Source organism: Cricetulus griseus (genome assembly GCF_003668045.3).
Source record: "Cricetulus griseus strain 17A/GY chromosome 1 unlocalized genomic scaffold, alternate assembly CriGri-PICRH-1.0 chr1_0, whole genome shotgun sequence".
Taxonomy (NCBI): Eukaryota; Metazoa; Chordata; class Mammalia; order Rodentia; family Cricetidae; genus Cricetulus; species Cricetulus griseus.
The window spans coordinates 126,661,640-126,677,099 of NW_023276806.1; the positions used below are offsets into that span (position 1 = coordinate 126,661,640).

At 42.4% G+C, this 15,460-nt stretch overlaps 1 long non-coding RNA gene across 1 annotated transcript; it reads right to left on the reverse strand.

Annotated features, from left to right (window-relative positions):
* Positions 1–6,405: 6,405 nt before the first annotated feature.
* On the reverse strand, positions 6,406–15,250 carry LOC107978479. Its single transcript, XR_003480465.2, has 3 exons — positions 14,882–15,250; positions 12,999–13,060; positions 6,406–9,015 (listed from the first exon to the last, which is right to left on the reverse strand). It is a non-coding gene; the product is annotated as an uncharacterized LOC107978479 (long non-coding RNA).
* Positions 15,251–15,460: the final 210 nt, after the last annotated feature.

Genomic DNA, 15,460 nt, shown 5'->3' on the forward strand with positions numbered 1-15,460 from the left:
TACTCACTGCTAGGGTTGAGGACTAAATTAGACATTTAACACTTCTTGAGGAGGAAGCTCACCTAGTACAAGTAAAGCGCTTGCCACACAAACCAGAAGACATTTTTTTTTTTTTCTGACTCAGGGTCTCTTGTGTCCCAGGCTGGTCTTCAACTTCCTATATATCAAGTGGTCTTGAGTTTCATGTCCTCCCAACTCCATCTTCCCATCATCTTCTTTTACCTGGGACCCTGGTAAAAGCCAGAGGCTGCAACCCCAGCACTAGCCTGGGGAACCCAGCACAGTGGGAAACAAGAGAGACCCTGTCTCAGACAAAGTGGAAGGTGAAGACTTGACATCTGAGGTTGTCCTCTAAACTCAGCATGTGCATTGTGGCAAGTGTGCCCCCCCCCAATAATGTACTTGAAAAAAAAAAAAAAACCTGCTCGAGGATGGGGCTAAAGAGTATCTTCAGTTGGTAGAGTGTTTGCAGAGCCTGCCTAAAGCCCTGAGTTCCGTCCTTAGTCCCACACAACTGGGTTTAACAGTGTAAGCTGTAATCCCTGTCCTGGGAAGGTGGAGTCAGGAGGGCAGGCAATTCAAGGCTACTTTGATACACAGGAAGTTTGCACCCAGCCTGAGCTACAAAAGACTCTGTCAAAAAACCAGAAAGAAATCAACATCAGAAACTACTATCTGAGTATGAGTTAAAGCATCTCCCTTCCTTAGTACATCTTTTTTTTTATTTCCTGCATGGCAAGGTCAAAGCCATGTCTAGAGGTACCCTGACCAAGCATCAGTGGGTTAACTTATGGTTGAACAAACATCCAATGGGTCTGACCAGTCTGACCAGTGTGTATAGAGGCCCACCACACTGCCCATTCGAGCACAGGACCCATGTCTGATGAGGCCTTCCCTGGGAGGATGCAGCTCAGCAGATAAATGGCCAATGTTGTGGCTTCTCCATTTTACTTATACTTTTAGAATGTTTTATCCAGAGGGTCTCTGGGTTGCAGTGTCCCTGTGAAGCCTGGAGAGCCGAAACTCTAGAGGGAAGGAGGGAAATCTTCCCCCAAAGACACTACTGAATGCTTTCCTTTAGGGATTGTGCAATAGGGTGTGTGTGTGTGTGTGTGTGTGTGTGTGTGTGTGTGTGTGTGTGTATGTGTGTATGTGTGTGTGGTGTATGAGGTGGGAGTTGGAGGGGACATTCTTCAGCTCCTGGCTGGGGTGGCAGCCCCAGATTCTGCCCCCACCCTTGCTCCATATGGATACAGGAAAAAACATAGAGCAAGTACTCCCTGCCCTTGAGGAACTGATTCTGGGGTGGGACTAGGGAGAAAAACGGAAGCAATTTATTGCCAGCAGCCTTCGATTAGCTGTAGCAGAGCTGTGGAGATGCCCCAAGAACCATTTCAAAAGGCCCAGCTGGGTTTTGTGCTGGTGCCAGGTCTGACGTCAACTTGGGGCAGGTGTGCTGGAGGACCCGTCTCATTTCCTTCCTTTCACAGAGTTGCTCTGGCCCTTTTGGAGAAATGTCTCAAACAGAAAGCTTCTGGAGAACAGCCCTGGTTCAAGTTTGTGAGCCACACCATTAATCACTAGGCTTGTTGGGAGCCACCCCTTCTCTTGCCGGAGAAAACAGTTACAGTCATACAAATAAACACCCCTAGTGCTTATGCAAAACCCATCTCATTTTAGTCACCCAATTTCAGTCTTGTAGAAGAATAAAAATCACCAAGTAAAGCGCCTTTCTCCTTTTCTTCTCTCCTTCCCCTCCATTCCCCATTTCCCTCCCTCCCTTCCTTGTTCTCCCCTTCCCTTCTTTCTTTTTGTTTTTGCTGTGATGCTGAGGGTCAAAACTAGGTAGCCCCTGACCACTCAGCTGCATTCCCAGCCCATGACTCCATCACTGTGATTGAGGATCTGGAGGAAGCAAATGGACAGCTCTACTGATGGCTGCCATTGCTAATGCTCCCTGTCAATTTTTCCCATCTTAGAACCTAACAAAGCCCAGTTCTGTAGACTGAATCTTAGTTAGGGTTTCTATTGCTTTGGTAAAACACTATGATCAAAAAGAAAGTTGGGAAGGAAAGGGTTTATTTGGCTCACACTTCCACATTGCTGTTCATCATCAAAGGAAGTCAGGACATGAACTCAAACAGTGCAGGATCCTGGGGGCAGGAGTTGTTAGAGGCCATGGAGGAGAGCTGCCAACTGACTTGCTTCCCATGGCTTGTTCAGCCTGTTCTTTTACAAAACCTAGGATCACCAGCCCAGGGATGACGCCACCCACCATAGCTGGGCCTTCCCCCATTGATCACTAAGTGAGAAAATGCCTTATAGCTGGATCTCATGGAGGCATTTCCTCAACTGAAGATTCCTTCTCTCTGATGTTGCCCTAGCTCGTGTCAAGTTGACACACAAAACCGGCTAGTACAGGCATATTTCTAAGAAGAGATGAATTTCTAAGTGATGTCTTGATTTTCAACTTTATCCTATGACTATGTAGTGTCCTATTTTTTCTTTATTAGGTATAAAACTTAGAAGACATGGATGAAAAGAACTAAATCTTAGCTGAAAATTGGACACTGTAGGACAGAGCACATTTTCAACATTTTCCAGAGTTGGTCAATATGGTCAATTTGGATCATATAATCATCAATGCTGAGAACATCACTTCACATAAATATACAATACAAAATGGTAGAAGTGTGTTTATGGCCATTTTAATGTTCTTTCCTGATCTAAGACAAAATTGTTTTAACATTCTTTTTATTTTTCTTTTCTTTCTTTCTCTTTTCTTTTTTTTTTGAGACAGGGTTTCTCTGTGTAGCTTTGGAGCCTATCCTGGCACTAGCTCTGGAGACCAGGCTGGCCTCGAACTCACAGAGAGCCGCCTGCCTCTGCCTCCTGAGTGCTGGGATTAAAGGCGTGTGCCACCAACACCCGGCCTGTTTTAACAATGTTTTACAATGAAACCCAAGTCAATAACTCAAATAGTGCTTTTTAAGAGTAAGTAATGCAACTCAAAGATATACCAATTAATATACTTACATGAGGTAAGATTCAGCTAAATAGTAAAAGTCTTTTCTCTCTGTAATTAAACATTATATTTCTGGAAGAGCAGAAAACTTTTTGTTTGTACAGTAAAAATGCTAAAACTCATAGCAAAATTACTCCAGTAATTTTGAATCTGAGCCAAGGTGTTTCTACTGGCGCTGAGAGGTATGACAACAAGTGGAATTCAATGAACACAGTTGTGTTCAGGAACCAGGCTGTAGTGAGGTCTCGTCATGAAGCCCAGGGGTGTGCCACTGGGAACACCTCAGATTGATTATGCATTTGATTTTGAGTTAAATTTTGGCCATTGAATGTTCTGCAACCTTGTACTGCCAACGTTTTTTTTCTTTTCTATTTGAGGAGGTCTGACTGTCAGTTTCAGGAGTGAATTAGAAGACCCAGCAGAGCTGAGGTGGGCTTATAGGAGAGAGAGGCAGTTGGCACAAGTGGGGAGGGAGAGCCAGAGCTAGTGTCTGAGAGGTCTGCAGTGACCTGCCATGAAGATAGCCAGCAGAACTGGAGTCAAAAAGCAGCTAATGAAGGCAGGGCTCTCACAGCAGGGCATAGAAGCAAATGCATAGATCGGAGGCAGGCTGCTGGGTGCAGAACTAAGTTATGGCAGTGGGGCTAGAGTCAGACTTCCCGACTCTGACCCTGCATCCTACCTGCATCAACAGCAGAGCTGAATGGATGTCTAATCTAGAGTCTGTCAAGCCAGATTTCTATAAGTTCCTCCAAACACTGAACTTGTATAAGACTTAAGACAGCAGGGACAATGGGTTTTGGCCTGGTTTGTCACTGTGTTATTTGGAAACAATGCCTAGAATTTAGAAAGGGGAGGGTTGAGAGCATCCCCATTATTGAGCCCAGACTGGCTCCTGGGTGTACAAAGGAAAACAGGTTTGAGGTTAGCTTGGTAAGACTTTACATTAAAGTTTCTGAAGAAAATCTGCTAGTGACAATGACTGTTGGTGAGCTGCAGCAAACAGGATGGCAGAGGCTAGAGGCAAATGTCAGTGATATTTCTCCAGAGCCCTGCCATCTGAGAAGCACTGTCATGGATGCATGGGGTATATGCAGCTAAGACTTTGGTGGAGATGAAGGCAGACTTAATAGAAATCTGAAATGTTTCAGTTGCAGATCTTCCTTCTCTTGCCTACTTTGGTTTCTGGCCCCCAGGTAGTTTTCTGACTGAAATATGAATTGCATAGATGGAACTCACTCGTATGCATATTCTTTGCAAAAGGCATTTTCAGGCTTATCAGGCATTAATAAATTGGCTTTCTGATGTATAGCTTGATCTCCATAAAATTGGTTAATACCAAATGATCATTAAAATATTAATCTGAGCTTGTATGGTGGCTCATACCTGTAATCCCAGTCTTTGGGGGACAGAAGCAGGAAGATCACAACTTTGAGGGCAGTCTAGGCTGCATAGCAAGATGCAAAACATCCATTTCTTTATTATTATTTTAATTAACATATTATTTTAATAATTATAGAAATGAATAGAATTCCCTGTGACAGTTCCATACATATGTCTACTATATATTGGTCACCATCCCTCTATGATGCCATCCATATTGGTGTGCCAACCAGTGTTGTGCAGGTCTTCATCAGGCAACCACATTGTTGAGATCTCATGGGTGCAGATTCCCTGTCATTCATACAAGGTGTCATCTCATAGCAGTTGTCCTGCTCCTCTGGTTTTTACATTTCAAAGGATCTCTCATTCCTTTGATTGAAGTTTGTGATGTGTGTGAGTGGTTTGTTGATGCTTCCTGTTTTTTACTGACTCATGACTTATGAAGGAGTCCATAAATGGAGACAGGCAGGACAGCACCTGGATGATGCTACTTCACATCCCCTCAGGTCAGAGCATGCAAATGTTTTCCTAGCCTCCACTCAGGTATCAGCATTTACCAACAAACTGTGCTGGATGCTACATTGGGTGTTGTAGAAAGATCCAATGGCCCAGGAAGATCATATTAAATTACGGTCACGGTCATGAACTTACTGGAGATGGCCCTGCATCCTTCTTTCCAATTCATGTTAACTAATGGTCCCTGACAAATTTCCATCAATACTGACTCATCTGATGGGAACGGTCAGTGCACAATGTGTGTGCTAAGCCACAGGGCCTGTCTGCCTGCCAAAAGCATGAAGGGTATCCTTACCTCACCTTCTAACTAAAGATGGGAAGGAAGATGCTTCTTGCCTCATCCCCTTTCCCATCACCTGGCCTAGTTCTGGAAATCATGGTAGAGAATAGGGTGGAGAGTCTGTGAAAGGAAAGGAGTGTGTGTGTGTGTGTGTGTGTGTGTGTGTGTGTGTGTGTGTGTGTGTGTGTGTGTCTTCATGCATGTGCTCATATGCAGGACAGAAGTAGAAATCATATATCTAAATCTTCCTGGATTATTGTTTATTCAGTGATTTATTGATGTGAAGAAACACCATGACCACTGCAACTCTTATAAAAGAAAACATTTAATTGGGGCTTGCTTACAGGTTCAGAGGTTTAGTCCATTATCCTTGTGGCAGAGAACATGGTGGCAGTCAGGCAGACATGGTGGTGGAGAAAGAGCCCAGAGTTGTACATTCGGATCCACAGGAAGCAGGAAGAGAGACATTGGGCCTGGTTTGGGTATTTGAAACCTCAAATCACACCTCCAATGAGACACTTCCACCAACAAAGCTACATCTACTCCAACAGGGACACGTCTCCTAATCCCTGTTAAGTAGCATTTCTTCCTAATGACTAAGTATTCAAATATCTGAGCCTGTGGCTGCCATTCCTAGTCAAACCACCACAATTGTCCTCTATCTTTTTTTCTGAGCCAAGGCCTCTCTCACTCAACCTATTACCCACTGACTTGGCTAGTTTGACTGTCCTGTAAGCGTTGGAGATCACTTCATTTCCATGTCCCCAATGGTAGGATTAGAGTTTCATGTCACTGTGTCTTTTTTGTTTGTTTGTTTGTTTTCATGGGTTCTAGGGTACTGATGTACTGAACTCAGACCCTCAAGCTTGTGATGAGCTGTTTCCACAGGTCTCCATCCAACATATTTTAATCAGTGGTGGCATAATAAGCCAAGGCAGAATGCTTCCCTCACTAGACCTCTGAGTTATAGAAGCAACCGGAGAGACAATTAGGTTTTTGAACCCACTTGGACAGGGCTAAGCTCTGAAGCAGGAGGTAATTTATTCCCATAAACCTGTCTTTCCTGTTTGCAAAGGATATTTGGGAACCCATTAGAGATTAGTTCTGTGTCATAAGCAACCACCAGGTGATTGGGGCAAACCTGGACTAAATTGTATTTATGTATACATGACATTTAGTTTATGGACACATAAATCTCCTGATAAGCAGCTTTCTCTCACTAAGTTGCCAACAAAAGAACCCATCAAGTCAGCCAGTTTTAGCTCTATGAGGATGGCTGACCAACAATCTCTTTCTCTTGATTTTAAGATAGATGTAGTTTAACGTGAGGTTTATCTGTAACAATTCTGAAATTCCTGTGATTCTGGTTTTGCTTCTGGAAAATGTTTTTCTAGAATTACCTGAATCATAATACAATTTAGGCACCATTTCAGAACAGAACTCCTTGGGGTGATCTACAATACACAGGCTGACAATGGAAACATCAGTGACAGAATACGTTTAGTTTCTGCTAAAAGCATTTGATTTAATTTTCTTTTATCAGTTTTTCACATATAAACCTAAATGATCAATGACATTTATTTCAAAGTCATGTGGCATGATAAATCCTAAGGCATATGAGATAGTTTCTCAAAGTTTTGTAGGTTCAGATACAGTTGAGGATTGGTTTGTCATATTACATAATTTCTCATAATTTTTACCCAAAGTTTATCCTCTAGGAAGTATCACAGTTAAGGTCTCAAAACCTAAACAGGCTCTCTGGCATAGTCACCAAATGACCATAATCCATGGACAGTGTGTATATGTCAGTCCAATAACCTGAAATATACTGGTTTCAAAAATCTCCTGATTTTAACTGGGCATGTGTCACACTCATTTAATATCAGCATGTTGGTGGGGCTCTCTTGATTCTGAAATCTGCTTGGTCTACACAGTGAGTTCCAGGCTAGTTAGAGCTGCATAGTGAGACCCTCAAATAAATATTTGCTGATTCAACCCAATTATCATTTCCATGTCTATAAACTTAAGGTTAATTTCTTATGGATTTGTAGTCAATTCTATTAACATTTCAAGACTTCCATCCTGGATGTGATTTGATACATATTACCATAAACCCTTTGTATTTTTCAAACACTTCAGCAGTTTTATGCATTAGGCTTTTTATTAAATATCAGTTTGCCACTTTATAAGATCTCATTTTTTTTAACTTTAGTAGCTAGAGAATGAGATGAGAAATGTTTTTAACTTGACCTCAACTAAACTCAAGGGCAAGGTAAGACTGACTAAGAAATAATTTACAGCTTTCTTAGGTGTTACTCAGAAAAATGAAGTCAAAACAAGCAAACTAAAAAGGAAAGATAAGAAGAAAACAAACTAAACACTAACAACGAAAATGAAAATGCTTTACCTTTAGTAACCTGATACTGGGTTCTATACATGGAGAATTCTAGAGAGAGTATTATATTCTTATCATTCACTATTACAAAGTTTTGTTCAAATGTCTTTTTCTCTGTCTTCCAGGTGGAGATGCCGACACCCACACCAGGATTATCAGACTGTTTTGTTGTACACAGATGTCCTCTCATATGGTTAAATGCTTAATTTATTTCCTTGACACCTACTCTGACTGGGATTCACAAGGAACAAGGACTTATTTTTCCAATGTCCAGCGTCTGCCTAGTACATGGAAGGAACTCAGTCAACACTGGTGAGGCTATGGCTCACACAAGTTCATGTCCTAGAATGTTAATTATGTGTTGTGTAAGAATAAAATGGGATGATGTTTTCCTTAAAAGCAGCTGGAGTTGTTCGTCAGCAGAATGGCTCAATCCAGTACATGGCAGAAAACAAGTGGAGAGTTGCCATTGACAGACTGCATCATCAATGGTGAAAACCAAGGAAGTACAGACATCTGAGGCCTGTCATGATCAGAGCCTTTCCATAATCAATGGGACACCAAAGCTCTCATTGCTGTAGCAGGAAACCCTTGCTTCTCCAACTGTTTTGCATGTATCCATTTTGGAGCTGTTGAAGCTGATATTCTCCATCCTAAGCACAAAGTGAACACACTGGGGCATCTTAGGGCAGTAGGTTCATTGTTAACTCCCATGGGATCCAATCCACAATGTCCAAATGTGTCCTGAGATATTTCCAGAAACTCTTCTCTTTCAGTCATGCACTCAGTGTAAGGAGACATAAGAAGTTTGGGGAGAGCATACTGGTCTTTGGTTCCTCTAATGTTTTCTAGGAACTCGACTCTGGTTTCAGCATATGGCCCTTTTTGTTCTAAAATCCCCTGAGTGACCCAAGAGCCTGACTATTAATGTGCATCTTTAAGTTTGAAAGGTGACAGTTCTAAACTAAGGAAAAAAATTAAAAAAATGGGACAGCATTGGGCTGTTTCCACATAGCCTCTGTCATCCTCAGTCTTGCAGAAGCAGTTATTCATCTCTCTTAACCCTCCTTGCAGTCCAGTGGTCCATGTCCCCATCTTTGACTTGCCTGTTGGACTACTGTAGGCAGAGGAGGTAGAAGTCTATGCATTCAGTCTCTGGCTACAAATCTCCTTTCCAGTTCATCACATAGCACTTGTGTCCCATATGTGCACACTGAAAATGAGATGGATGATTGATCATTGTGCTTCTCAGCAAGCATGGTAGGAAGTGTTTTTCTTCCATCTAAGGAGTGGTGAAGATAAAGATGAACCTACAGTTGGCAGTGGTGTGGGAGGCGGATGAATTTCCTCACTGTTGAAGGCTGTGATCAGATGGAATTGGCTCAGTGCTTTGGGAGGGTGATGTCAATGTGTGAACTGAAGTTCTCAGAAAAAAGAGAAGAAAGAGAGAAAGAGGGGGAGGGAGGAAGAAAGAAAAAGTCCATCACCAACTCCATGCTAATGATTCTACAAGGCCAAATGACCAACCTTTGTGATTTTGTAGTGTTAAAATATAGGGATCAAATTATCTTGGGCTTTTTTTGGGTTCCAATGAAAGCCATTCATTACCCACTCCCTGTCTGATTATCAAAATCCTGAAGATGTCATCTGCACAAATCACTAGCTTCCATAAAACTAGAGGCTAAGGCTGTCACAAGATAGTTTTGCAATGTATAGACAAGTTCTCTGTGTTTTTCTGAAACTTGCCTACCTCTTCCCACTTTTGGTAACTGCCTTCACAAATGACATTGTTATGTAACCAGCAAATGCTACAAGCCACAAGATCACACAGGAATTATACAGCCTTTGCATCACAAGATAGCTCAGAAGAATTAAGGATTCTTCTGATGGATGAAACCAGAACAGAAGCTGTACCTGGCATTACAATCTTGTGAATGAATTGGCTGTGTCTTGTTAGATTCTTCCTGTAGGTTATTCTTATCTGTCACAAACTTGCGGCTTACTTCTCAGTTTAGCACCATCTGATTATTTACTGAAAACAAATTTCTCCCATGAATTTGGAGTTTTACTGATTACACTACCTAGCTATGTGTAAATACCTGTTCTCCATTAACAGGTCCTAGTTTACTGATTATATTCCTTAGCTATGTGTGATGCCTGTTTCCCACTATCAGGTTCTTGTTCCCCTCTCCATTGCAATTGCAGAAAACTGCCTTTCTGCAATTATCTGTATTGACAGGCATTTGGTCAGTGTTTAGGGCTCAGGCAAAAGCATCCCATCTAAGACAACCCAAATATCCAAGGATACTTATATTTTTGGTTGTGAGCCTAGCCTTTAATGGCTGAGCCATCTTTCCAGCCCAATAAGAGATACTATAGTAGAGGGAGACATTATAGGTTTAAAGAGAAATCAGGCACTAGGGAAATGTCTGGAGAGCTACAAAGATGACACCAACTAACAATCTAAGCAACAGAGGAGAGGCTACCTTAAATGCCCTCCCCTGATAATGAGACTGATGACTAACTTATATGCCATCCTATAGCCTTCATCTAGCAGCTGGTGGAAGTAGAAGCAGACCCCCACAGCTAAACCTTGAACTGAACTGAAATCCAGTTGCAGAGAAGGAAGACTGATGAGCAAAGGGGTCAAGACCAGGCTGGTGAAACCCACAGAAACAGCTGACCTGAACAAGGGAGAGCTCTTGGTTCCAAGACTGATAGCTGGGAAACCAACATGGGACTGATTCAGACCCTCTGAATGTGGGTGTCAGTGAGGAGACCTCAGAAATCTATGGGGCCCTTTGTAGTGGATCAGTACTTATCCTTAGCATAGGAATGGACTTTGGGAGCCCATCCCACATGGAGGGATACTCCCTGAGCCTAGACACAAGGGGGTGGGCCTAGGCCTTATCCCAAAGGATATGACAGACTCTTAAGAGCCCCTATGGAAGGCCTCACCCTCCCTTGGGAGCAGAAAGGGTATGGGATAGATAGGGTGTTAGTTGGGGGTGGCAGGGAAGGAGGGGAGAGAGACTGACTTGGGATTGATATATAAAATAATCTTTCTAATTAAGATAAAAAATTTAAAATAAAAAAGAATAAACCCATAAAAAAATCCAAGGACATAGAATTACTACCTGTCTAAAGTTGCTGATTCATAGCTGCCTAGATAGATAGAAAAAACAAGCATGCCCTTGGCTTTACCTCACTGGCAAATAGAGAAGCCATAACCTAAATTAACCCTGCAATAAAAGATTCTCAAACTTCTTGTTGTATTAACTCAAGATTTAGCTCAGTGATTTACTACTCCCTCCTGTTTCCCCCAAAAGACAAAGGTAATTAGGCCCTTTGCTCATCCTCAGGGAAAAGTAAACTTTCCTGAAGGCCTAGGCTGCCACTGAGTCTAGAGCACTAGAATGTCTTGTTTTTTGTGCAAATTAAATCTAGATCCTCTCTTTGACCTACAACCCTAAGCAATTGATGCCAAAAGTTTCTCCTATCAGTGTTAGTTTATTTCTCTGTGAGTAAATGTTATCTGCCTTACTGACCCTGAGAAACTCAAACCTTACATTGTATTGTAAAAAGAATTACTCTTGCAAACATATATATATATATATATATATATATATATATATATATATATACCTGTACCCCAAGAAGTAAGGGAAGACAAGAACTGGAGGGACAAAGAAATGGAGAGATAGAAACAGAAACAGAACAGCAAGAGAAAAAGAGAGCAGAAGAAGAATAAAGAACATGCAGAGGAGCAACTGTGTGTGAGTCAATTCCTTTTTTCTCTCAGATTCTAGTTCCCTCGCTTATTTATTTTTCCTTCTTTTGAACCCTGAAAGAAAATTTTAGAAGCTGGACTTTTAAAGTTTTCTACAAGCAAAATCCCACATACCACTTCCACGGGGGAGCATGCCTTTTTAGGGAAAACTGAATCCATATTCTCAGGCTATAATCATTCACATATAGCTCCACAATAAACTCTTATTTCCTTTTGGATGTGAGCTGAGGCTTGTGTGTGTGTGTGTGTGTGTGTGTGTGTGTGTGCTGGCTTTAACTCTCCTAGTCCTGCCTCTAAGCTAAGGTCTCTCTTGTTTTCTTCATCCCAAATAGGGAAGACAAAATGAAGAATTATTGGACATACATAAGCTGGACTCCCTTTATAGTTTATGTATTGATTTAAAGACTTATTTTCATGGATTTCATTCACAATATATATGTATATTTGTATGGAGTGGGTGTGTGAGCACACATGTGTGTGTGTGTGGTGTGTGTGTGTGTGTGTGTGTGTGTGTGTGTGTAAGTGCTTATGGAGTCCACAGGTGTCAGGGTGTCAGATCCTCTGCAGCAAGAGCTATAAGAGGTTGGAAGCTGCCTGGCATTGGTACCAGGGAACTGAATGCAGGTCCACTGCAAGAGTGGTGTACACTCTTAACTAATAATCCATCTCTCCTGTACCTTTTTACCTTTAAAGCACCTTCTTTCTCCTTGATATACAAATCACCTGAAATCTTTTATGAGGCAATCATAGATCAATATTCTTCTTTTATTTAAGTTATCATTATCCTTGGTGTTTAAGGAGAACAGTTTAAAAGTTATTCTTAAAAAGTCAAGTGGGTTAAAAGAAAGGCAATGAAAATGATTGAAGCCATTCAATCTTTTTTGAAAAATCCCTTTCTGACCTCTTGTAACATGGATCACCAGTCAATTAAATTTGAGGTACATACCGTTGGTGACTGATTTATTTCAAAAGATACCAGAGTCTTGATAGAGATTTACAATGTCTTAGTGAAGGGACCAGACCCTCATCTAGCTCCCTGCTTTGGCAGCTATGACAGGCTGCAGAAAAGACCCAGCAAGAGGTAGGCCTCTGACTCAGCAGCATGTGCTGAGCTTCCTGACCTTGCCCAACCTTTCAGTCACTAGGAAGCCAGATACCCTCCACGTGGCAAGGAACCAATTAGAAGTTAGTTGGTGAGCGCTGGATGTGCTTTACAGTAACAGTGGAGTGCAGAGCATAGCAACTGCCATGGGAGGGCCTATCTGCTAATCAACCCAGGACAGGTCACCCAAACTCAGAAGTGTACCAATCCTGAGACTGTTGTGGACCCCAGACACTCCCCTTGCTCTACCGCAATAAATTCCCTGCCCTTCAGTTCCTCTGGGTCCTTCTCACTCCACCTGCTGTGTCAAACAGATGGAGGATTTCAGTTAACACAGTCAACTTGTTAATAAAACACTCTTTGCTTTTGCATTGGATTGGGTCTCTTGATTTTGGGGTTCAGAATTTGGACTCAACATTAGTTTACTCTGAGACTGAGTTGGCAAAGTGAAGCCCAGGAAGGAGAGAGGTAGCCCAGGCAAGGTGCAGTCCATGGTCTTTTCCTCACCTGCGTCCCATAGGGAGCACCTAGCTGCCAGCCACCAAGGAAGGAAAACATTTCAAGCGATCCTGGGAAGGAGAATCAATAGGCATGCTGTTAGTTAGGTTTGTTTCTAAAGAATCATGTAACTCAGCTAAAACAAAGATGGCTGGACTTCAGGTGTCTGTGCAGAGGAAGTTGCCTCTGTGGTCAGCAAGCCTGGGCACAGTTCTGCTAGGTGAGCCTTGTCTGATTTTCAGAAAATCTGGGCAAAAGAGAACACAGGTCCTGAGAGACAAGAGGATGGAGACAGCTGAGCTGTTTCCTGAAGGGAAAATGGTGCGTTTGTTGAGGATTCTGCACGTCCTATTTGTGGGTTGACAGTGGTGAAGAATGGTGGCATTGAGAATGGGGAGCCACAGGTGAGAGGAAATGTGCCAAACTGCCTCAGCTGTAATACAATGTCACCTTCTGAGCACCAATGGCACTACCCTAAAAATCATTGTGCTTAAAACCAGGGGCATATTCAGACATTCCCATGCCAATGTATTTGGCATCACAATGAAAGCACTGTGGCCTTAATCCCTACCCAGAGATGTTCATCTCCTGGGTGTGTAGACAACTAGCCTTTGCTTTCAAGAACAGGGCACTTTGAAGATCTTATGCAGTGTCTGCCCCAGTAGGGAGGAACATTACTAATGGTGGAGCCCACAGAGAAAGAGCCCTGAATATGTGCAAATCAAATTCTCCCAGACTCTACATTCTAGCTGAAATAGAACAGAAGGGAGGCTCCTAGTGCTTGGTTCCTTCTAGTCCCAGTACTTGGTCATAGTCCTATTACTACTCACACAATTGGTGTGAAATTTTTTGTTGAGATTTTTTTTCTCTAGGCCAAGTACAGTGAGGGCCTTCCATGGAATTCTGGAAGTACAATGGCAGCCCCACAGGTCAGAATGAGAAAAGTATTGTCACTATCCAGACTTGGACTCCATATGGGTGGAGTTCTAGCCAGGGCTGAAAGTTGAAACAGACACTAATGGCTTGTGAAAAATTACTTGGGTGATAATTTAAAGATAGAGATCTTGGCTGTGTGTGTCAAAACTCAATGCCTTTAGCCAAAGAACAAAAGCTCAATCCAAAATCAGAATGTTTGGTCTTTCTTGCCAAGAAGATGCATATTAGAGAATTTCTAGGCAGATGTCTGGGATTACATACTACTTAGTCATTTAATGAAGTGTTAGTATGATTGGGTAACTGTGTCCTCTTCTGTCAAGGTGCTGTTTATGTGCAGGGAGATCTGAGTCCCTATAAGGATTTTCTGTTGTCTGCAGGTGAGCTGAGAAGGGACAGTACACTTTCTCCTCTGGGCATCTACTTTTGGCAACCCATGTCCTCCCCTCATCTCAATGTCTAAACCTCATTCCTTCTTGCTTGGGTGATTTATAATCTTCTGACTTCATCTGTCCTCCTATGACCCCTGTCTTCATCTGACCCCTGCCCTCATGTCTCCATGAGCCAGCTTGTCCTTTGAGTAACTTCCTAGTTAATGTAAACTGCAGATCATGCCCCTTTCTCAATAGTGTGACATTTCATAATCTTGTACTGCAAACAGAAGACTAGCTAAACTCAGACTTTCAAGGACATCCAAAGCTTGTTTTCTACTTGTGTTTTCCAAGTGAAATGTTTTTGGGTTTTTCCTGTGTATTTTTGAGACTTGCTGTAAATACAAGAAACAGTGAGGAACAAAACAGAGTCTTGTTTCTGTCAGGTCCACATGAGTTAGACTCACAGACACTCCCTCTGGGCTTCAGCTCCCTAGAGCCTTGGCCTTCGTTATTCCACTTGGTTGGGAGACTTGTCCCCTTCCAGCCCTTTTGTTTAACATACCTGGGATTAGTTTAACCACTCACCCTCCATGAAGGTTGCTGTGGTCCCTCTTCTGTATTCCTGTCTAGGCCAAGGCTTTGGTTTTGCTGGATAGGTGGTTGCTCTCCACCCTCATGGTAGTCACTTCTGAACACACATACTCAAGCTCTTCTTTGAAGGGAAACACTTGTAGATTCAAGATACCTTTATTCAGATAAATACCAGCCAAACGCAAGCCAGAGCATGCCCAGGGGCAGCAAGGCAGGGAGGTCAGAGAGAAGGGCCAGCCGAAGGGGAAGCGGTGTCCCATGTGCTCGTGGTCCCTTAAGAGCCCATGCCGCGTCACTCTGACCTCACCTTGACCACACCTGTAGCCAGCCCTTAGGAGGTGTGGTTACGGTATCTTCCTACAATTCCCCCTTTAGTCTAAAAGAGGATTAAAACTTAATAGTGTAAAATATCCAAAATTAACAATCATAAAGGTGAAATACAAGAAGATACAATAATCTGCTTATGTCACATCCTAACTATGTCTATTTCAGCTAAACCCTAAAATCATCTGAAAGAGGTGTCCAAACCTGAACACCTCCTTCCAATCCCAACCCTAAACAATAGGAAGGTCA